We start from the raw sequence: 25,228 nt of genomic DNA, 5'->3' as shown, positions 1-25,228 counted from the left end.
AGCATCGAAAAGTAAGAAACGAAAAGACTAGGTTATCCTCCAAAAAGTCCTTTATTAGTGCTTTCATTCAGCAGTGTGAACTTCTTCAGATAGAACACCTTACCTAAGCAACATTCTTAAATACACCCAATAGTTCAATTAACAATTCCCACTAACAGTTGCCTCCAAAAATTTTAAAGCAACCACCGCCCCTTAAAACAGTAGATAAACAAAATTCACTAATATTGTTAAAATTACTTGAATAAAAAATATATATACAAAAAATAAAATCCATGAATTCAAGGTCTTTGGATAGTAAGTCAAAACTTCCTATCTTTGGAAGGCTTTCATTTTCAACAAATATGGAACACATTTCGTTAAGCCCTGGCCATTTAAAGGCATTAAGTTTTAGCTGCCATAGTAATTCTCTTTTCCAACAATAATTCTGTGGGCCCACCCCTAGGTCCTGCACTCACTCTATCTATTGCCACATATTTAAAATTATGTCCAACTGACTCGCCGATATGTTTAGCAAGGGCGTTAGTTACTTGTCCCTTCCCTATATCATATTCATGCGCATAAATTCTATCTCTTAATCTGTAGTCAGTCTTACCCATGTAAAATCCACTGCAAAGCTAACAACTTGCTATATAAACTATGCATTTATTATTGCAGTCAAATTTATGTCCAATTTTATACTCATGTCCCCCAGTCTGGAAAGATTTACCAGTCGATATTTTAGAGCACCATGGGCATCTACCACATTTGGTAAAGTGGTAAGAGATCTGGGATCACAAGTAGACTGTAACCTTAACTTAGACCACCATGTGTCTACTGTAGTAAGGAAAGATTTCTATGTAGCACACTTGGTTAGCAAAGATATCACCTCTAGAATAAAGGAGGTTATAACCCCTCTATACTCATCACTAATCTGGCCCACAATTGACTATGATGCTCTTTTCAACATGTACCATACAAAGCACCTGCAACAATTGGAGAGACCGCAGAAGTTTCTAACTAAGATCAAGGGACTCTAGCATGTGCCTTACAAAGACCGACTAAAGTCCCTGTCACTATACTCTGTATTATGCAGACTTCTTAGGGCAGACTTATGCCTGGATTACAGAGCAATCTCTGACCCAAACCTAATGAATTTGCTGCACATTCGTAAATCAAATGAGAGTAGAGCTATCCATTCCAAAGACCTACATATGGCTTGTAACTTAAATAGGACATGCTGGAGGGACATCTTTATATATTTATTTATTTATTTATTTATTTTTTTAATTTTATTTTACATTTGTTTACCGGGCTGGTCTGACTGGATATATTTCCATTTTCAGCAGAGGCCCTGGGAGAAAAGCTCCAAGTAGAAACAAAACACAGTTACGTTATACATAAAAAAAAATAAGTAGCAGGTTAAACATAATTCAAGACTACATTACAGAATTCTACATACATACCCTGTAGAGAAAACAATTAAGTTGTAGTTCTAGAAATAGAAAATAGAAAGGTTCTGTAACAGTAAAATATTTGTGGCAAGTGTAGAGCATATTCCGGAAATTTCTTTTACATTCAAAATTCTTTAATGGATTGTAATAGAAGCTACTTGTAAAAGAAGTAGATTGTTAGGGAAACTTCTCAAAGTGTAGGTAGTAGAGAGCGAATAGAAAGAAGGTGTTAAAGAGAGAGAGAAAAAAAATTGTGGAAGTCACAATTTTTAGTCAGGATTGAAGCATGGGCATAACCAGTGTATTTTAAGGTGTTTTTTCAGCTTTTGTTTAAAGAGAACAGGGGAGGGAATGGAAGTTAGAGCAGTAGGTAGAAGATTCCAATATTTACCAATTGTATTGGAGAATAGGGAGTCATCAGCAATGTTATTAGACTTAGTTGAGGTTACTAGAAGTTTGTTTGAAGAGCGTACTGAATTTAGGTTAGTGTAAGGGGTAAATAGATTAGAAAGTATAGGTGTGTTATTAGGTTGGTAAAATATCCTATGGACAAAGGTGAGTTGGGAGAGCATCAACATGTTTTTTAGTTCAAGCCAGTGGAGTTGCTGTAGGTTCAAACAGTGGTGAGTTCTAAATTGGTTCCCAGTAACAAACCTAGCAATACTATTGTAAGTATTAGCCAGTTTAGAGAGATTGTTTTTCTTTAGGTTAGTAGATAGGTGAAGCATAGAGAAGAGTGGAAATAGGATGAGAGTGGGCAAGTGTAGCTTTGGCTGTAGGAGTTAAGAACATTTTAATTCTGTAGAAGGAGCCCAGTTTTCTATTTACAGTTTTGACAGTATTATTAATGTGGTTATCAAAGGTAAGGTTATTGTCTATAGTGACACATAGCAGCTTGGTGGTAGAGTCAGGGGATATAAGGGTGCCATTCTTGGATAAGATAGAGAATTCTATTGGGGAGGACCTAATAGTAGGCTTAAAGAGCAAGAGTTTGTTTTTTTTTAGCATTCCAAAGGAGACAGCATTTTAAGAACCATGCCTTAACTACATTAAATAAATTTTGTGTTAGTGTTTGTAATTCTGAAATGGTTTTAGCAGAACATATGAGTGTAGAATTGTCTGCGTATTGTATGCATGCAGCTTGATGTATAGCTACTTGTAGGTTGTTTATGAATAAGGAGAATAGAAGAGGTCCAAGAATAGAGTCTTGGGGGACACCAAGTGAGACTGGCAGGAGAGATGAGAGTTTGTTATCCCAGAGAACTGCCTGTTTCCTATTGCTGAGGTAGGAAGTGAACCAGTGAATAGCCTTGGGTTCTAAAGAAAGAGATTCTAGGATTTTTATGAGCAGGGGGTGGTTGACCATATCAAAGGCTTTTGACAGGTCTATAAAGAGTGCTGATGAGAGAATATTATTGTTGCGTTTTTATTGATGAGATCAGTAAAGGAAAGGAGAGCTGTGGTGGTACTATGAAATGGCCTAAAACCGTGCTGGCAGTTAGTTAGTATGTTATGTTTAGTTAAGTGACCCATTAACTGATAGTCAATACATTTCTCCATAATTTTAGCTAAGGGTGATAAGAGTGCTATAGGCCTGTAATTAGAGTACTCGTTAGAGTTGCCTCCTTTATGTAAGGGGATATGTATGAGATTTTCCAGATATCAGGGATGGTTTCTTCACTAATGGTTCTGTTTATAAGGATGGATATGGGATAGGCTACTACATTAGCTGCTTTTTGAAGGTATTCTGATGGTAGCTGATCAGCAGAGGGGGTACAAGGTTTAAGTTTTTGGATAAGTTTTTGGATAAAGGTGGTAGAGATGGGTTGTAATTGGAAAGTAGGCAGATTTGAAGATGTGTGGTTAGGGATGCTAGAATTGTCAATGGTAAGGTGAGAGGCTAGTGAGTTAATGGTATCAGAAAAAAAGGAATTAAAGGCATTGGCAGTTTCATGAGTTGTATTCTTTTCAGACCCAGAGGGGGAGGGTGTAGTAGTCTGGCCTGGGTGAAGTAGTCTGTTTAAGGTTGACCAGAACCTTTGGGGATTGTTGTGATTCATTTGCTGCAGTTTACTATAGTAGTTCATTTTGTCTGCAAGTATGGCTTTTTTGGTACTATTTCTTAAGTGTCTAAAGGTTTGCTGATCAGAGGATAATTTGCTAGCTCTCCACTTTGCCCATGATTTGTTTCTTAGCAATAGTTTTTGTCTTGTTTCTTTAGTTAGCCAGGGGGCAGGCTTATTTTTGAGTTTTATGTGGATTTTATTTATATTTAGCTGGACGTGAGTATTAAATTTTAGGTGTTCATCAATGGTTACACCAAGAAGTTTGGAGGAGGGAACGACCTCTAAAATGGAGTTGTTATGGCTGATTATTTGGAATGATTTTTATCAATCGGGGAGGAATTAGGAGGAGAGAATAGAAGGAGTTTAGTTTTGTTAGCATTTAATGAGAGGTGATTTTGGAGCATCCAGTTTTCGATAGTTGAGAAGGCTGTTTGTGTCAGTAGTTGCAGATCTGTTAAGTTGGAGGTGCAGCAGATCAAAGTAGAATCATCAGCATATTGTACAATTTTAGTATTGAGTATGGCCTTGTGAAAGTCATTAATAAAGATGTTGAATAGCACTGGGCCAAGTATGGATCCTTGGGGTACTCCAGTGGGGGTAGGACGGAAGGTGGAGGTGCCCTGGCCCCATTTGACAGCCTGGGACCTGTCAGAAAGATAGCTGGAGAACCAGGAGAGAGTTTTGTGGGAGAGATTGAGATTAGACAGATGATTTAGAAGGTGGGTGTGGGAGATGGTATCAAAAGCTTTAGATAGTCCAGCAGAACTGAGGATACTAAATTACCAGAGTCACAGGCTAAATTGATACTATGTAAGAAGGAGAGAAGGGCGGTGTTGGTACTATGTCCTGGGCGGAAGCCATGTTGGGTAGGGGAGAGTAGCTGGTATTTGGTAAGGAATGGCAAGAGCTGAAGGTGGATGCATTTTTCAAAGTGTTTAGAGAGAGGGGAAAGGATGGCTATGGGGCGGAAATTAGATACGTTACAGTTTTTGCCACCCTTGTGAAGTGGAAGAATATATGCAGAGCGCCATAGTTTTGGTACATAGGATTCAAGTAGGGATCTATTTATCAGGATGCTAATAGGGAGAGCAATACCATTGGAGGCTATTTTTAAGAAGGAGGAGGGAATGTTGTCGGGGGCATTGAAGCAAGGATTTAGTTTAGAGAGTAGCTTCTTTATTAGGTAGGTGGGGATGGATTTGAGTTTGAAAGTAGGGGGGGAGAGGATGTTTGGGTGGGGTGGGGTTGAGGGTTGTTGTTGGTAAAGGCCTTGGTTAGCTCAGCAATAGAAGTGGTGAAGAAGGTGTTGAATAGTAAGGCAATTTTAAGGTCAGATTTGCTGGTGTCGGGGCAGGGATTATTTTTAGTACCTGGCCTAAGAACAGAGTTGACAGAGTTCCAAAATTGTTTGGAGTTTTTTGCATGATTTGTTTGCATTTTGATGTAGTAAGACTTTTTATCTTTGATAACTTGTTTTTTAGGAAGGTTTCTTAGCTGTTTGCATTTAAGATGTCTGGTTGTTCAGTTTGGAGGTATGTTTTCCAGGTTTTATCTCTTTGTAGCATAATCTTTTTGGTGTCTTTGATAAGCCACGGGGTGGTCTTAGTTTTTACACTTTTTGTTCTTACTGGAGCTAGGGAGTTAAGGACATTTAAGAAAGTTGAATTGAGAAAGTCAACGGCTGAGTCTAATGGAAGAGTTTTCAGGGGGTTCCAATTGGTATTCCTAAATGAATTAGAGGAAGTAGTAGGGTTAAAGTTAGAGAGGTTCCAAGTGTGGATGAACTGGTGGGAGTGTGGGGAGGTGAGGGAAGCTTGATGGGTGAAGGCAGGGAGGTGGTCTCCTAATGGGTCTGGTATGACACCAGATTGTATGACTTTACTGGGGTGAGATACTAGGATCCAGTCTAGTACGGAGCCTGGGGGGTTGGTTTTGCTAGGTCTAGTGATGGTGTTAGTAAGTTGAGTGTAGTTAAATAGATTGATTGACATGGTGGGGTTATGGTTGTTGATTTTGTTCCAGTCTATATTTACATCACCCAATATGTGGGTTTCCAGTTTAATATTTGAGGAGGCCCAGGACAGGATGTCTTCCAGGGTGTTGGTGTTGTGACCTGGAGGAATATAGAGGGAAATGAAGCAGATGCTTTTTTGATTGTTAATTTTTAGAAGGCCTGCTACAAGTTCAGCATTACTGAAAGAAGGGATGGGATTAGGATATCGAGTAAAGGACAGCTGGTTGGAGTAGATTAGTGCTACACCTCCACCTCGAGTGCTTAGACGGTCGTATCGAAGTGATTGAAATCCAGGGGGAAGGAATTCAGAGTCACTTATGTGAGGTCTTAGCCAGGTTTCAGAGATGGCTACAATGTCAGGTGAGCTGTGAGTGAGCCAGGCATGAAAGTGGGTTGTTTTATTTTTTAGGCTTTGGGCGTTTATGGTGAGGAATTTGATGTATTTATTGGTGGAATTAATGTGGGAGCTAGTGTGGTTAGTAGGAGAGAAGTTTGGTCCTGGATTAGGGTGAATGTCACCGGCTAAGCAGAGGTAAGTGAGATAAGGAATAAGTTGTTTTGGTTTGTACTTAGTTAGAAGTGTCTGGTAATGAAAAGGTTTGGGTTTGTAGTATTTAGTAGAGATTGGGAGAAGTTTTACTTTGAAGAGGAGGGAAGGGTGAGAGGGAACAAAAGAGGCTGAGATGTTGTGGAAGTGTGTTGAGTGGGGGAGGTGGGGAGGAAGAGGTGGAGGGAGTAGATGGAAGTGAGTATAGAAGGTGGCATGGTATAGAGGAAGTAGAAGAAGGATGAGAATGATGTCAAAATAAAGGTTTTAGGAGTAAGAGACAGCATGATAGGTGGGGCCAGTTGGATGTAATAGAGAGGAGGTTAAGGGATTTAGGAGGGAAGGGGTGTGGTAGTGAGAGGCAGGTGGTGTGGAAGGAAAGTGTTGAGGATTGGTTGGTGGTGAGAGGGAGGGGATGTTAAGAGGAGAATAAATGTAGGAGCACTGGTGGTGGGTGGAATTTGGGGGTAGGGTAGGGGAGCGGAGTGAGCCCGCAGGGCAAACTGAGTGGGATAGAGCAACCAGCTGAAAAAGTATCAGCCATTGCTGTTCAGGGTTGAAATAAGTAGGTTGTACAAAGCAGGACTTTAAGAAAGAATAAAGTTACAGTATGTAAGAAATGTAAGGGGAGTTTTATTCCTAAGTTTGTTTCATTTTGGGAGGGGGTGATTCCTAACAGGTTTGGAGAGTATGGAGTGGGATTTGAGAAAGATTGTTAGTTTGTAGGCAAGTGGAGATAATATCGGGCATAAGGGATTTAAAATTATATGGGCTATGGGCTGGTAGATGCTGCCACCTAGTGGAAATAGGGAAAATAGTAGGTGGGAAAAATGGTCAAGTTTCTTAATGTTTATACTAGATGGAGTTCAGAGACACAAAATCAAATAATACGGGGGGAGGGTGCTTAATGGTCTGTGGCAGGCTGCTGATTCACACACATGGAAGGGCAGTCTAACAAATAGACAAAGTCTTAGGAAATTGAATCTAGTGTAAGGTAACATACATTCACAGATTTACAAATATGGGAGTCCTCACAGAAGTTTCTTTTTGTTTTGTGTGGCCCAGGCTAGTAGCCAGAAAATCCAGGAAAAAACGTCAGAGGATTTGCAGGAGGAAGTCAAGATATTCTACAGTCTGGCAAGACCTTCAGGAGTGGAGTACTGTAAAAGAGAGGACAAACATACTAGTTTAAGTATTTAATAGGTGAAAGATACAGGTAGAGAGAAGGAGATAGAGGAAGAAAAGGAGTAATAATCAGTAGATGGGATTATTAAGTGTAATAATCAGTAGATGGGATTATTAAGTAGGATATAATAAGTAGAACGATGTAGGGAATAGATTTGGAAGGAAGTATATAATGAGGAAGAGGAAGAGGAAGAATGGAGATGACAGCAAGTAGAGCTATAGGATGGTACTGGAGAATGCAAAGTAAGATGCAGTTTACCCAGTCTTACGTTACACTGCTAATAATTCACATAAGCTCTAGGCAAATGCAATAACCCAGCTCATTTGTAGAGTAGGGGGGTTTGATACTAGTAGAAACACGAGAATAGTACTAGTTCATGCAGACAATACAACTAAAATGCATAGTATATAACTGTAAACTGTAAAGAAGTCTAGGCACAGCTAAATATTTACAAAAAATATAAGCACAACTTTTCAGGTAACCCAATTAAGACCATGTAGAGATTTCAACAAACAACAGAAATACCAGGCAGTTATCTGCGGCCTTTTAGTTGGTGTACTCGCACACGCTGCAATATAAGGTCCTTTAGTAAATCTAGAGCAAAAACGCTGATTCCATGTGTGTCGCACTATGTGGATACAAGAGAAAGCAGGCTTGAGATGTATAGCTATTAATGCCTGGAGAGTGGCGTGTTTAATGAGTAGACTACTGAAACAGCATTAAGCGTGCAGTAGTAGACATCACGCAACATCCCTAAAATTGACTGACCCCATGAGAAAACATAAAGCAGGCTTAGGCTAAGTCTTTATCAACACCTACTGCATGGCGTTCATAGAAAAATAAAGCAGGTTATGGTTTAGATTCAGTCCACACCTTTTGGATAGCGCGCAATAGTGAGGCAGGAGCTGCAACTGCTTTAATCATAGAGATGGGAAGGTCGCTCAGCAGACACCTTCATATTACAAAAAATAAAAGTTGGCATAGGTCTATGTTTTAACAATGTCTGCTGGATGGTGTACTTCAAGAGGTGGGTGTTGAACGCAGAGAGGAGAAAGCCACTCAGCACTCACTGGGTACGTAGAAACAAGATAAATATGGCGTGCTTTGGTTTACTTTCTAACAACGCCTGTTAGATGGTGTTCCTAGCAATGCAAGTGTTGAGACTGTGTTAAGTGCAGAGAAGTAAGTATCTTTCAGCACTCTCAGAGATTGTAAACACAGACCTGAAGCGAGAATATGTGCACCAGAAACAGCCGTTTTACAGTACCAAATAAAAAGACAAGAAAGCAGTCTAACTCACTCTAAAGCACATACAGAAAATGTAAAACCATGCCGAAGCACATACAATGTTATGAGTGTAGCAGTAATAGCAGTTATTATACAAGACTATTCAACAGCAACTGTAATACATTAATTTAATGTTCAGAAACCTACCATGAGGCGAGTCAAGCAGCAATGCCTGGTAACCTGCACAGGGAGGGGACGAAGTGGTCACCCCTAGCCAAGAAGTTTGAAAATGGCGCCACTGGTTCATGGCATCTAGATGTAGTTTGTCGAAGTGCCTCCCACACCCCCAGCTACATATTCTAACTCCAGGATTGCACTACAGTGGGGAACAGGGCATATACACTGCTACTGCTATTTTTGGTGAAGTGAAATTCGGCAAAATTAGTTTTTGGCGATTTGTGCTTTCGGCGGTTTAGTCTTGGTGAAATACAATTTGGCAAAATGTGCTACTGGTGAAATGAACCAGACCCATTTTGTCTGGTATATAACATAACAGTCTAAATCCCCCATAAATGTTCCCCTTTTAGGAATGACAAACCAAAATGTTTGCACTTCTATATGTCATAAAGGCCATTCTGAAACAATGCACGATGCTATCTCGTTCTGGTATATCTTTAAACTGTGCTAATCAAAATGAAGTTCTTTGTTTTTATTTATTTTTATTTAAACTTGTTAAACAGATAAGTAAACGGGTGGCGCAGTGGTGCAGTGGTTAATGCTGTCTCCTCACAGTAAGAGGTTCTCCGGTTCGATTCTCGGCTGGGGTGCCTTCTGTGTGGAGTTTGCATGTTCTCCCTGTGTTCGCGTGAGTTTCCTCCGGGTACTCCGGTTTCCTCCCACATTCTAAAGACATGCTTCAGGAGCATTTCTCCCTAGGCCTCTGCTGAAAACAGGATCTGTGGAACCTAGTCGGACTTTCCCGGTCAACAAATGTTAAATAAAATAAACTGGACAAGGCCACAATGCAAAACAAATGGCATAGATAGGAATACAACATGGGAAATGTATGGAACAAGTACAGTTGGAAACCATGTTTAGTTTTTTTTTTTTTCTGTTTACTGGGAAAGTCCAGGGGGTTGGGAGGTTGGCCTAATGGTTAAGGTGTTTGCCTTACAAACACAAGGTACAGGGTTTGAATCTCACAGGGGATAATTGACTAGGCTTAAAATGGCTTGCAAGGGCAGTTAGCCGAGTACTAATCTATGAACCTATAGGTGTAAGGCCCCTTTTCAGTGGCAGCCTGGGGAGAAAAGCTCCATACACATAAAGTTAAAGAATAAAGGAACAATGCCAGAACACGTCACACTCGTTTCCCTTACTAGTTATTTACTTAACAGGTCTGGGTAGGAGATGCAGGAAATATAATGACCACTGGAAGGAAGTAATGTAAGGCTCTGAATGCAAAGAATTCATCTATAAAACTGGTTAGTTTCACATCACTGGAAGCAAATAACAAATAATATTTTTGTACTTGTGATTTAAGCCGCACAATTAATCATCACAATGGCATGTGAATTATCAGAGATTGTATTTGTTTCTTCTGAAATAAAAACAAGCAACTTTGATGTTCTTACAAATGAAAGCTATGCTAAAGAACTCAAAAGTTTATCAGATTACATTGTTAGCCTGTTTTTATAGCACATTGAAATTATTTTTCTGCTATAAACATAATTTCCTAATGGAACAAGTCACAACCAAACACAGTTAGCTGAAAGTTTCATTTTAGTGAAACAAACTAATGCTCTGATGAGTGGTTTGCTTGGTCTTTGTGCTTGCACATATTAAATACTTTACATCTTCGCATTTTTAAGTTATTTTTCTCAAAGTGCCGCACTTCCCATATCCTTGAGTGAAACTAATCAGTTCAGGCAATATTGTCCCATGTCTCTTATAAACCACTTCACAAAGCGTACTTGTAAGACACCTGCCAGACTGCTAACTTCTGCAAATAGATCTTCACTGTCCCTGGGGACAAGGGCTTGTGCATTTCATCCACTGCTTACTATCTACTTGATACATACAGACAGAAAATAGCAGCAAAGGGGGCCCACATGTGTGTCTAGCCTGCATTTATTAGAATTACAAAATTAAAGGTGCTGTCAGTAAACCACAAGGTTAATTTAATACTTTAACTCATGAAATCATTAGTTAAAGTAAACACTACATACAGCAGTGGTTAGAGAAAAATCATTGTTTTCCCAACTGGTTTCACCTTCTAGCTTCTAGATACAATGAATAATTAATATTATGCTTCCTTTTTCAGTCCTCAACTCTCAAAGTGCAATTCAGAACGTATTAATGGAACAGACATAAAAGATGCAGCTTCATAAAAATCAGCAATAGATCCAGTTTATGTTTACAGTATGGGTCCAAAAATCCTTTATATTAGTCTGACCGCCATTTAATGTATGCTGCTGTGGGGTCAGATTGGTGCTGCTGTCTTTTTCCACTGGTTTGAAACAACCTCCACTCAAACTTTTGATATACTTGCCCATGCCACTTAAAAAATAAGCTTATAGGTAGTAACTTGGGATGTAGAGGGAAAATAATCTGGAAGATCATTGTGCATCTTAGCCTAATTTCTCCAGAACTCTGGTTGTGTCACATGGTTGTAGTGATACAATAGGCAAATTGAGGCCAAGGGAAACAAACCGAGAACTACAGGAAGAAACAGCTCATAGCATTCTCCTCTGTACTAACTACCAAACTATTTGGGTGCATTATTACATCCTCTCACAGTGTTACAAGATACTATCACCCTCTCAGTGAAAAATATCTGCTTAATTTGTTTGTACTTGTTATGGGGTGACCTTACCCTCCTCAAGCAATGCAAATCTACCCTAAGCAGGTTTTCCTACCCAGTTCTTTATGAATGTGAACCCCCTACCACCCTAGAGTCTGAACGACTGTGTCACATTTTTTTCTGTTATTATGCTCTGCAAAAAGCAGAACACCATTTCCTGGAATATTTCCTCATTCATTTTTCTCATTGTCCAGTTTATTATCTGTGTCACTCACCTCTGCATAAGCACCATCCCAGACTGATGTACAGCTGTTAACGTGTTACCTCCATGAATGTGCATAATACCCACATAGGTTCATAGGTTCATAGGTTTATACTAGGCTATCTGCCCTGAGGCATTTATAAGCCTAGCCCAAGGTTTTGTGGCTTACGCCACCCCCTATATGAAAAAATACTGTGCCCATTAGTTTGTTGTGCCTCTGTCCAGCAGTGACACAGAGATGATTCCCTAGGTAAACCTACGATCTCCCATCCACAGGTCAAGATTTCTCTTGAACAGAGCCAGCGAGGTGCTCTGCCTCACATGGACCGGGATTCTATTCCACAGCATAGGGAGTCTCTGAGTGATAAATCTATCCCTCCAGCACGTCCTATTTATATCCGTGCTAAGGTTTAAGTTGCTTGCTCTAGTGGTTTTGGTGGATTTGGATTTTTTGAGGTGGAGCATGTCCATTAATTCCAGGTTGGACATGGCCTTGTATGTCAGGCACATGTCACCTCTGAGCAGATGGTATGCGACTGAATAGAGCTGGAGTTTCTTCAATCTGGCAGCATATGACAGATTTTGGAGTCCCTTTATCCTTTTGGTGAGGAACTTTTGGGGTCTCTCCAATTGCTGCAGATGTCGGGTGAGATACATCCCGAATGGGGCATTGTACTCGATCATTGGTCTGATAAGTGAAAAGTACAGGGGAACAATGACCTCACTAGATCTGGATGTGAATCCCTTCATGATCAGGTGGGCAATGTAGAAGGTCTTTCTAACCACTTTAGCAATGTGAGTGTCAAAAGAAAGGCCACTGTCAACCTGGGTCCCCAGGTCCCTGATAACCTCTTCTGTGCTTAGTGGATTGCCGCCTATATGGTAGCTTGGGGTTACCTTGTTTTTCCCGAAGGTTATGACTATACATTTTTTGGCGTTTAACTTCAGGCCATGGCTCTGGCACCAGCTATCTGTTTCCGTGAGTCCCTTCTGAAGGATATCCGTGTCCAGTGCACTTTTCACTATGGTGCCCAGTTTGTAGTCGTCTGCAAACTTTGTCAGCCAAAGTCCTCCCATGTTGGCCTGTACTTCTGAGAAGTAGATGCCAAACAATAGGGGGCCAAGGACCGAGCCCTGTGGGACACCACATGTGACCGGCTTGGAGTCTGACATAGCGCCAGCAACTCTAACCCTGTGGGTTCTGTCCTTAAGCCAGTTTGCAACCCATCTTGTGACATATGGGTTTACATTTAAGCGGGTAAGTTTTTCTACAATACATAATGGTCAGACTAATGGTTCTATGCAGTCTTATTATTATATTAAAACAAAACAGAATTTTTCTGGTAATGCATGCTACAACTGCAATAGCCCTTACTGCTACTAGCTGACTGTGTCAGATCATCTCACAGACAATGCACGTGTGATCCTTTCCACCCTTTTCACACTTAAAAATGATTCCCCCCTCATTTAATAATTAGACTTAAATAGTCTACTCTCCTTTCATTGCTTTTTGACTAAAGGCCATCTCATATCCTGCATGCCCTCCCATCATTTCACCTGAATTGCTTTCTTCTGTTTCCCCTTGACCACATCTTTATATAATCAATTAAAAAAAAGAATCTAAATGCCCACTTTAAATAACTCCACTTGTCACCACTTTTGGGATACTTGTGGCATCCCTTATCTGCATTTTCTCATCTGGGGGAACACTATCATTCATAACTGTATCCACTTAACAAGTAGCTCCTCAACTCCTAGCGATGCAGATTTTACCAACAACCCATCAGAGAAAAGTACAGTTGTGTACACTTACCATAAATGTAGATGTTCGAGTGTATTCACTGTTGCAGTCATTACATTTGGGTAATCTGCTTGCAGGTTGCCCTCAGTCGGCCTGATTAACAAAGTCTTGGGTCCTGTGCCGGTTGCCGTCCCTTCTTCCATGACGTCAAGTCGTCAGGGGTATAAAACATGCAGCTGATGTCATTACATCAGTTTTTCTTGCCCCAGATGTCAGGTGCCCCCCTAATGGGGAGCAAATAAATGTAAAAAACACAAAGGTATGCCTCCAACAAAAAGCAAATACACCAAAAAGGCTTTTAAGCATAGTAAAGGAAAGTAGAGGTATAGCCAAAAGAAGTTAGGGGGAAGGAGGGAGGGTAACCAGGACTGCAACAGTGAATACACTCGAACATCTACATTTATGATAAGTGTACACAACTGTACTATGTTTTTCCTGTTTCACTGTTGCAGTCATTGTATTTGGGTAGAATCCCAAAGCTAAGGAAGGGAGGAACAAGTTAAAGAGCATTAGGACCAGCTATTAAGCCCTGCAACACTGCAGTGGCAAAACCAGCTCTAGATTTAGAAAAAAATGGGCATGTGGTAATGCTTGGTGAAGGTATGTACAGAGCTCCAGGTAGCAGCTTCTAGAATGTCTGTGGTAGGGACTCCTCTGAGAAAGGCTGCAGAAGTAGATGCAGCCCTGGTGGAGTGAGATCTGATCCCCTGGGGGATATGTTTTCCATGGTGCTTATAGCAGAAATTAATGCAATGGCTTATCCATTTAGAAATGGTTTGTTTCGAATTAGCCTTCCCCTCTGCCCCTGCAGCAAATGCTACCAGCAGTTGTTCTGATTTTCTTAGAGGTTTAGTCCTGTCCAAATAGAATCTAAGTTGTCTGTGCACATCCAAGGAATGCAGAATCCATTCCCCTTTGTTCTGTGGATTGAGAAAGAAGGTTGGCAAATGAATGGACTGATTAAGAGCCACACTGGATACCACCTCGGGCATGAAGGATGGATTGGTTCTGAGTGACACCCTGTCCACATGAAAGATGATGAAAGGCTCCACTGCCATAAGAGCCTGTAACTCAGATATCCTTCTAGCTGAAGTGATTGCTAAAAGGAGAGCTGTTTTCCAAGAAATAAATTTTAAATCTGCAGTAGCAGCTAGCTTGAAAGGAGGTAGAGTGAGTTTCTTCAATACAAAATTAAGGTCCCAGGCAGGATTTGGGGCTCTCCTGGGTGGTCTCAAGTTTTTGGCCCCTCTGAGGTACTGCTTGAGTAGAGGATGAGAGAAGAGGGGAGGAATTTTAATAGAAGAAAAGGACAGGCCCTTGTGAAGCATCTCAGTTAAATATTGCAAAATCTGAGGCAAATTGGGTGCCGCTGTGCTCATCCCTTTAGATTGGTTCCATACACAGAATATTTTCCATTTTTCAGTATAAGATTTTTTAGCACTAGGTCTCCTTGTCTCTAAGATGACATCCATCACAGGTTTGCTGAGGGATGATAGGGGTGAATTTAAATGATTAGCCAGGCTGCAAGGTTCAATGTTGGAAGCTGAGGGTGCAGAATTTGGTTCTCCTGCTGAGACAGCAGGGAAAGAGTCTGAGGCAGGTGCCATGGAGATAACTGTGACACACTGCGCAGGAGGGTTACCAGTGTGGGCGTGGCCAGTCTGGAGCAATCAAGATCATCCTTCATTTGTCCTGTTTGACTTTTAGTAGAACTTTGGAGAGCAGAGGTAGCGGAGGGAAGGCGTAGACTGATAGGTTTTTTTCAGCTGAAGGAGAGAGCATCCACTTTCCAGGCTTGTTTGTGGGACGTCCTTGTGCAAAATTTGTCCAAATGGTAATTCTGGGGGAGGCAAACAGGTCTATGCCTGGGCTCCCCCATTCACTTGTCAACATGTTGAAAATCCTTGGTTCCAGTTTCCACTCATGTGGGTCCATGAGGTTTCTTCTTAGTCCATCTGCCAGTGTATTCAATTTTCCTGGCAGGAATTGAGCTTGTAGGTGCACTTGGTAGCTCAAGGCTGTGTTCCACAATGCCATGGCTAGTCTGCAGAGGGGTTAGGAATGTGTACCTCCCCCACCTGTTTATGTACCACATAACCATGGTGTTGTCCATCTTTACCATTAGTTGTCCTGGAAGAATGTAGTCCTTGAAGGCTGTCAACGCATTCTATACAGCTAACATTTCTTTTTGATTGATATGTAGGTGCATTTGATTTGGGTTCCATTTGCCCTGAATGCACTTTCCTGCCAAGTGAATTGCTTTCTTCTGTTTCCCCTTCCATAGTCTGATGCATCTGTAGTTAGAGTATGGGCATCAGGGGGTAGTGTGAATGGTAGTCCCTTGTTTTGGTAGTAGGCCTCTGCCCACCAGAGGAACTCCAGGCATAGGCAAGGTATGATAGGAATCATTGTTTCCAGGCTGTGAGAATGTTGACTCCATAGACTTTTTAGATACCACTGTAGTTTCCTCATATGCAGTCTTGCATTGAATTAGAAGAATGCAGAAGGCCATGAACCCCAAGGCTTGCAGTATTTGTCTTGCAGATAGCAGGGTTTTTGTGGCCACTTGTTTGAAGTAGGTTACCAAATTAATTTGCTTTTCTGGCGTGAGGTAAGCCATCTGGGCAGATGTATTCAAGCTTGCACCCAGGAATGTAATTTGATGACAGGGTACCAGTTGTGATTTCTTTTCGTTTATGGTGTACCCCAGACAAGTTAGAACCCTCTTTAAAAAAGCCAGATGATTTAAAGTATGCCCTGGTTTTCTGCCTGAATTAGACAATCGTCCAGGTATGGGTATATCTGAATACTTCTTTGCCTGCAAAATGCAATAACTGGAGCCAGGCAATTTGTGAATACCCTGGGTGCAGTACACAAGCCAAAGGACAGTGCAGATAATTTATAATGCATGTAGCCTGCTTTGAAGTGTAGGTATCTTCTGAAAAATTCCCTGATTGGGATGTGCAGGTATGCTTCTTTTAAATCTAGTGTTGCCAACTAGGCGTCTTTGCCTAGCATAGGAAGTAATTGGTGAAGAGTCAGCATCTTGAATTTTGGAATCTCCAGAAAGGTGTTTAGAGTAGATAGGTCCAGGATTGGACGCCATGATTTGCATTTTCTGGGTACCAGGAAAAGTCTGGAGTAGAGGGACAGTACTTGTTTTTGAGCCTCTGTCCACTGATTTTGGGGCAGATCTGGCCACCCATTTGGTGTTGGCAATGTGTGAAAATGAAATCTGTATCCCTGGGTCACTATATTTAAAACCCATTTGTCCTGGGTTATGAGTTGCCAGTTGTTTGCATGAAGAGAAATCTTTCCCCCAAATAGGCGGTCAAAAGATAAGTGCTTGGGTATTTTAAACGGAAGTCATTGAGACTGTTTACCATGGGGGGTGTCTTGTTATTTCCTGATTTGGAAGTGGAGGCCCTCCACTGCTTAGTTCTGAGAGTCCCTTGGGACTGAAACCTGGGTTTTTTGCTGTGTCTGGGTTTGGCTTGAGAGGACCTGGAAGGAACTGGAATGGACCAGTTCTTAGCAGGCCAGTGCCTACTAAATCTCAGAGGTTGCACTTGTAAAAAATCTTTAACAGTTTGCATAGATTTAGCTTTATCCTCCATCTTTTTAAGAACTTCTTCAGCTTTGTTGCAATACAGGCGGTCCTGATTTAAGGAGTATCCAACAATTTAGCTTTAACATGATCAGGCAAAGATTGCTCCTTAAGCCAAGCATGCCTTCTAAGCACAGACCCAGTAACAACAGGCCTGCAAGAGGCCTCTAAAGAATCAAAACAACATTGCAAAGTATGTTTTCCAACTTGTTCAGCAGAATGCATTAAGTCCTGTAAATCTTTATTTTCCACACAGTCAGGAATCAACATCATTTTCTGTTTAAGCAGTCCAATAATATGTTGTTGATATTTTAACATATGAAATTGGCAGTTTAAAGCTCTGATTGTCAAGGTTGCAGAAGTATAAACCTTTTTACCACATCTATCCAGCACCCTGGAGTCTCTATCAGAAGGGTAGGCTTTTTAGCAGTAGAAGTCTTAATGCCCTTGGGCCCCTGGGCCCCTGAGAGATAGTCTCTGGATCTGCAACAGGATTTTTGAAAAGGAACTTGTGGGACTCAGGAACCCTGTAGTATCTGTCAGGTTTACTAGGAGCCAGAGGCAGGGAATCAGGGGCCAAACTGGATTCCGAGAACACATCATCAACAATGTCTAGTACAGGAGGTATAGCCAAAGGCCTATGCTGAGGGAGGAGAAGGAAATCCCTAAGCCTCTTTTTTGAATCAGAAAATTCTTGGCTTTCCCAGTGAAAATACTCCCTTAAAGTATGTAAGGTTTCCCCAAAAGAAAAATCCTCAGGAGGGAAAGCAGAGGGAATAGAATTCTCTGCATCAGAATCCTCATAATTAGGTATGGACAAATCCAGGTCATCAGAAGAATCAGAAGAAACAGAATCCTGGTCAGAAGAATAATAATCAAGCTGAGCCCTAGGCCTCTGGGGGGGGGGGGGGTTGACTACCCCTGATTAGAGTTATTAGATCTTCAGCCATTTTAATAATTTCAAACAGAAATCTCAGAGACACTCCAAGGCTGTGGATGTAAATAAAGTTCTCAGATGGAAACAATTCCAAGTAGTAAACTCCAATAAATCCAATGGACGAAGTTTGAAATGAAGAAAGATTTATTGTGCAGAGTTAGGTTAGCGCTTTCACCCTGTTGGGCTTCCTCAGACCTTTAATACATACAAAAAAGGGGACACAAAGAATATATAGCCACCTAAATATGACATCACTTCCTACAATTAATCTATATAAAAACTAAACAGAAAAAAAAATAAAATAAAAAAAAAAGTCATCTCATAAACATGCCCTAAAAATGGAAATAAAAACATACATAAATGCATTTCATAAATATAAAATGTAAACATAAGTAAGAATACATACTTGAATTCGACTTACAAAAAAATAACACAGTTTTTGAAAAATATTTCAATTTATAAAAAATATATTTAAATATGTTCAAGTTTTATGTAATTTAAAATGTATAAAAGAACATATCCAAGATCAACATAAAATCTCATCAGAAGGGGACACTAGTTATAACAATATAAATTATGTCATCTGACAGTCAATCTCCTATTTTTCAAAGCTGGCTTAATGGAGACTTTATCATTAAGACCTGGGTTCTGGTCTCCCCTTAGCCTGATGATCCAGTCAACTTCTATTCTCTCTGTGTAATTTCTAATGTCTCCACCACTGGTACTGGGTATGTTCACTTGTAGGACCTGGAATTTGAAACTATGCTGGTCATTAGTGTGTGTGACATGCTTCGAGAGTGCATTGTTAGGAGATTGTATACGTATATTGTACAGGTGTTCCCTAATCCTGTCCCTTAGGTGTCTATCAGTTTTCCCTACATAAAACGCAGTGCAGGCTATGCACTTAGCCAGATAAACCACATGTTGTGTATTACAAGTAGCAGCTACTCTAAAATCAAACTGTTGTAAGGTGATGGGATGTGTGAAATGAGATTCTACACAAACAAATTCACAAAAATTATATTTGTTACATGGCTGTGTACATATAGATGAATAAAGCTCATTCTGACCACTGAAACCTCTAGGATAGCATAATAGTCTCTGTAAATTCATCTTATTCCTATAGACAAAATTAGGTTCAGTACCTACTAGTCCCTTTAACTCAGGATCCGCCATTAAGACTCCCCAATGTCTATGAAAGACATTTTTAACTGGGCCAATGTCCTGTGTGTAGTTAAGGGATACTCTGACTGTAGATTTCCAAGTGGTTGGACGCTCTGTTATACCAAGACAGGTGGAATCACTCCTGTCTGAAAAATAAGGTTGTGCAACATTGTCTCTCAACAACTGGGCCCTCTCAATACCTGCATTAATCTCTATCAGATTATAAGACCTGTCTGCTAACCTTTCACATAGATGGGATAGTTCCCTCTCAAACCCTGTCTGTGTTGGGTTCAAACATGATGCACGTATGGCCTGCCCCTTCACTATGTTATTAAAAACATAACTGGGATGCATACTCCCCCTATGAAGAAGGGAGTTCTTATAGCAAGGCTTCCTATAAACTCCAGTGTTGAGTAGCCCGTTTGGTAACTTCTCTATATATACACTGGTCAGATTTCTCCATCGTAAAATTCAAATAATGTGTCAATGAGTTAATTCCATCATAGAAACCTTGCAATTCAATGTCTGAACCTGTTCACAAAAGAAACAGGTCATCCACAAAACGTCTATAAAAGGCCACATGCTTAATTAAACCATCCAAGGCAAATAACTTTTCTTTCTCCCAATCTGCCATGACCAGGTTGGCGTAGCTGTTGGCCCATAGCTTTGCCATCCTTCTGGAGATATATTACTTCATTGAACATAAAGATGTTATTTTCTAATACAACCTCAAGTAAAGCACAAATCATATCAATTTGTGAAAGGGTATAATTACTATTTCCTCTTAAATATCTGTGTATACTTTCTACCCCATCTTTGTTAGGTATAACTGTAAACAGTGACTGGATGTCTAATGTCACTATTAACTTCATTTTAATCATTTGTTTTTTAGGCATAGGGGCCTAAGCATCAGTTTTGTAGGCATGGATCAAGATTTAGGCCTTAGTAATGAAGGAGGAGTAGATTTAATATGCAAGTCTGTAGGCCTGAATACAACCTCAGAATCCGGTGCCTGCACAGCGGCTCCGGACCCATCCAAGGTAGAGACATCCACGGGTTCCATAGTTGAAGTATCTCGCGGCATACCAGACTCCAAATGGGTCTAAGTAGAGGCCTGTGAATCAGAAGTAGTGGGTATCAGGGGCTGCAAAAGCACCTCACTGAGTACCGGAGAAATGGCGACTGGCTTAGGAGAAGCGTCGTCAGCAGTTTTGGACCTCGGCGGCCTGTCTCTGTCTTTATCTTTGTGTTTTTTTGGAATCCCAGTAGTCGGATGAATAACTGATGACATTTCTGGATAATTAAACCGAGAACCAAAATATTTAGAGGCAAAAATATACCGACGACGGATCGTGCGCTGATTAAATAAAGCACAAAACCAACAGCAAGTTACATCGTGGTCAGGGCCTAGGCACGGAATACAGTACGAATGAAAATCTTTATGAGGTATTTGCTTTCCACAAGTAATGCAATTATTAACTTTTACTGACATCGGTAAGGAGCAAGAAAAAGTTTCCCCAACGAGGTACTTAGCTTTAAGTTGAAGACTTTGGTTCTGAAACTCGAAAATGAAAATTTCAGGAGTTGGCCGACCGGCAATTGCGAACTGCTTTTGCTTCGGGCACCGCACGGCAAGAAAGACTGATGTAATGATGTCGGCTGCATGTTTTGTACCCCTGCCAACCTGACGTCATGGAAGAAGGGACAACAACCGACGCAGGACCCAAGACTTTGTTAATCAGGCCGACTGAGGGCAACCTGCAAGCAGATTACCTAAATGTAATGACTGCAACAGTGAAACATGAAGAACATCTGGTTCAGCGATTGTGGTAACAAGTATTAGCACTGCTAGAGGGCGTAGTTCCTACTGCACCTCACAGATTTCGTAGATGTGACCCAACCTTCAGCAGATGATGTTAACAAGAGTTCAGGCTACTATCACTTAGTAGGAATGGGTTTGGAATTAAGTTCTCAACACAGTATGACAGACAGGCAAAAAGTGGATGGAACTAATGTGCCTAGAGAAGGGGTGTAAAACTAGCAATTAGGTCAAAACAAAGGGCCTTTGGTGCAGAAGGCTGTGGGTTCGTTTCCCTCATCTGGTAGATGAATTGCTGACACTACAGTACATCAGGTTGGTTGTTGTACTACTGAGTGCATGATACTTTAAAAAACAAAATGTTTTCCACTACCTACAAACCACACCTGTCAGCAGGAAACTGTCTATATTCCACCTATGTGGCTCACTCCTGCAACTCTCTTTATTGCTTAAACATACTGGGAACTGTTCAAATTTCAAGACCAATCTAAAACAATCCTATCTGACACCTATACTTGTACCTGCACAACCCTCAAAACAGTTGCATAACCACCTACTCATTATAATTATGGCTTTCTCACTCTGAATTCACTAACACCTCCATAGCTTAGCAGGTAGTAATGGCCTAACATCAAAAGAAGATCTCACATTAATGATACCAGACTACTAACGTATACTTTCCTACCTCTCCAGCTGACACTTGCTAGTATTTATTTCACATCTAACGTCCGTAGCATTCTCATCTCTCTGTTACTAATAAACTCTCTCTCCGTGTCCTTAATTTCCCTCCTGTTCATTACACTTCATCTCATTCTATTATCTCTCACCTCCATATATTATTAGAAATATAGCTAATATATCGAATAGCTAGGTATTAGTTTACTTGACACAGGCTGTCCACTTCTGCAGAGTATCTTGTTACTTGCAGCACATATTGAATTCTTGATCACAAATTCTCCTGTGAATATTATGTAAATCTATTTCAATCTTTTGTGGAGTTTCTTATCCCCTTGTATATATAAGGGACACTGTAATCTGTTGTAAAGAGTTTTACCTGCTGTGGGCTTTTCTCGTTATAATTTCTCATTAACTTTTTGTGAAATATTTAATCTGTTGTGGGACTTTTCTCACCTTGTATATAATTATTCATCAACTACTGTTTAAATGTTTTTGAATATATTTTGGAGCTTTTCTCTCTAGGCCTCTGCTGAAAATGGCAAGTGACTCAGTCAGACTTTTTCAATTACCAAAGGATAAATAAATAAAATAAAAAAAATAATTAAATGAGATGTTAAACCAAGGTCCCATATGCTTGAGATGCAGGAAGCTCAGGTGGGCATAACAGATCCCACTGCAATTATCAAAAAGAGTAGCGGAAGTTCCCCAATTCCCTAATCAAATTTCCCTTAGTAGTGTAAAATCCACTAGCCTAGTGGGATTAACCCAACCAGCAAAGAATAAATAAATAAATACATTAAATGAAAAATGTGGAAATGTGTTACTGATTTATTGATTAAATAGATGCATTATTTACTGGAAAGGACCAGTTGACAGAATCCATTTTCAGTGAAGGCTCACAGAGAAAGGCTCTGTTACACAATAAATTAAAACAGGCAGTCACTTTTAGTATGTAGTATAAAAGATACATAGGTACACAGACAAAGATAATATAATATAACAGCATCAGACAGGAGCTGTACACGCTCTGGGATCATGAATTTGCTGCTACATTCATGAACGTGCTTTTATATGACCTAAATAAATAAATAAATGTGTTACATTCATGAATGTGCTATTGTATTACTTAAAAAAGTAAATTGGTTATAGTGCTACATAGGAAAAACGTGGGCAACACAGTTACAGGATATAAATATACAGTTAGCAGTAAAAACATCCAAGTAAGTTCATTTGGCCTGAACATCATGTGTCAGAAACAGATTTGAAGCAGACAAATAGATGAACTTTTAGCCGGAAAAACTATAACCCAAGAAGGCGGCTGAGATCTATTAACCATTACAAAAGATAATATCTCAGCTGGTGACCGTACTCCCCTTTTCCTGGCCAAAATTTGGAATTCCCTTCCTCTCTCTAAGAAACACAGAAAACATCACCTCTTTTAAGGTACAAACCAGGGAATACCTAAAACATATTACCTGGCTCTGTGCATGCACAACTCCTGGATGATAAATGTTTTGCCTCTTACTTTCTCCTAGTCCTTCCAAGCTCTGTACCCCTAGTTATTGGTTCAGAATCTTCTCTTTGTCCTCTACCTCTGCCTCTTCCTCCTTTTACCTGTCCTAAAACATTCTGTCTCACCTTTTAAGTCTAACCCTACATTTCCTCCTTTTCTCTCCTGCCAAGTTCTTCTCCAAGTATGTTCCACAGCTCCTTACATGCTGCTGCTGTTAATTAATAATATTCTGTCTCGATGTTGCATACTTGGCTGATTACTTGTATTCCTCTGTTTGTTATGATCTTTATGTATTTTTCCTGGAGTTTCATTTTGTATATAGGTTCATAGGTAGGTACTAGGCTATCGGCCCAAAGGCCTAAGTATGCCTAGCCAACAAGGTTCCCTGGCTTATACCACCCAAGAAAGTTAATTTCCTGTGCCCCTGCCGAGCAGAGCCACAGAAGTGATCCCCAGGGTGTATTTCCTATTTTCCATCCACTCATCAAGATTTTTCTTGAAGAGTGCTATTGAGGAACTTTGCTTGACATAAATGGATAGCTTGTTCCAGAGTATGGGAAGTCTCTGGGACAGGAATCTATCCCTCCAGCATGTCCTGTTTATTGTGATGACAATGTGTAGGTCCCTAGAGTGTCTAGCTTGGAGAGATTGGGATTTCTTAAGGTGTAGTATGTGCAACAGCTCTGGGTTTAACATAGCTTTATATGTTAGGCAGAGATCTCTTTGGAGTAGGGGATATGCTACAGAGTAAAGCTGGAATTCTTTGAGACGGTCAGTGTAGGGCATCTGTTTGAGGCCAGTAATCTTCTTTGTGAGGTACTTCTGTGGCCTTTCCAGCTGCTGCAGATGTCTTGTGAGGTACATTCCAAAAGGGGCATTGTACTCTATAATGGGTCTAATGAGTGCTGCATAGAGGGGAACAATGACCTCTTTTTTCCTGGATTTGAACTCTTTTGTGATGAGGTGTGCCACATAGAAGGATTTCCTGACTACTGTGGCGATGTGATTAATAAAGGAGAGACTACTGTCCACCTGGGTCCCAAGGTCTCTTATCACACATTCAGCATTAAGTAGACTGCCATTTATGCGGTAGTTCATGGGTACAGAGTTTTTACCAAAGAGGATGACAATGCACTTTTTGGCATTGAGCTTGAGGCCATGCCTCTGACACCAGGCATCTATCTCAGTGAGGCCCTTTTGTAGGATGTTCCCATTATTCGGGGACTCAACTATGGCTCCTAGTTTGCAGTCATCTGCAAACTTCATTAGCCAGAGGCCTTCTGTGTTAGCCTGTACTTCAGAGAAGTAGATACTAAACAGGAGAGGTCCCAAGACTGAACCCTGTGGTACTCCACTTGTCACTGGTTTGAAGTCAGATTTGGAGTCTGCAAATTTTACAGTGTGGGTTCTGTCAGTGAGCCATTTGGCAACCCATCTTGTGATGTATGGATTTATACCTAGTTTAGTTAATTTAGCTATAATTCCAGAATGGGAGATGGTGTAGAAAGCCTTGGTGAGGTCAAGATGGGCTGTGTGAACCACCTTACCCTCATCTACGGCTTTGGTGACTGCCTCAAAAAAGTCGATCAGGTCCAGAAGGCATGATCTGCCTTTCACAAACGTGAACTGGGTGGAGTCCAGAGTTTATCGGTTACCAATGTCTTTGTTTATGAGTTCCATGATGATATGTTCCATGGCCTTGCAGACCAGGCTCGTCAGGCTAATAGGGCGATAGTTCCCAGGATCAGTGGTGGCTCCCCATTTGTGGAGTAGGATAACTGTTGCTGTGCACCATTCAGTGGGCACAAAGCCTGACATGATACTGTGATTGAACATGGTGCTTAGGTGCTTAGGTGTTTTTGGTTTTAGAGAGTGCAGCTTTTACTTGCATAGATGTGATTACAGGGACTCTGCATTCTTCCTGTATAGATATGGGCCCTTTAGGGGGTGACAGGGGGGTAAAGTTAGCACTGAACCTATATGCCAGGATGTTGGCAATATCAGTTGGTTCTGTAATTTTCTTGCCGTTGTGCTGTAACTCAGAGCAGATCTGGGTGTTGCCTTTGAGATTATTGGCATAGCTATAGAATGCTTTGTGGTTGCCCTTAGAATCAGTTATGATTTTATTTTCATAGCTAGCTTTGGAGGATCTTATAAGGGATCTCAGCTTCTTA

Source organism: Protopterus annectens, chromosome 4.part0, assembly GCF_019279795.1.
Source record: "Protopterus annectens isolate FY-2018-M chromosome 4.part0, PAN1.0, whole genome shotgun sequence".
Taxonomy (NCBI): Eukaryota; Metazoa; Chordata; order Ceratodontiformes; family Protopteridae; genus Protopterus; species Protopterus annectens.
Note: the sequence above shows the minus strand (reverse complement) of the source record.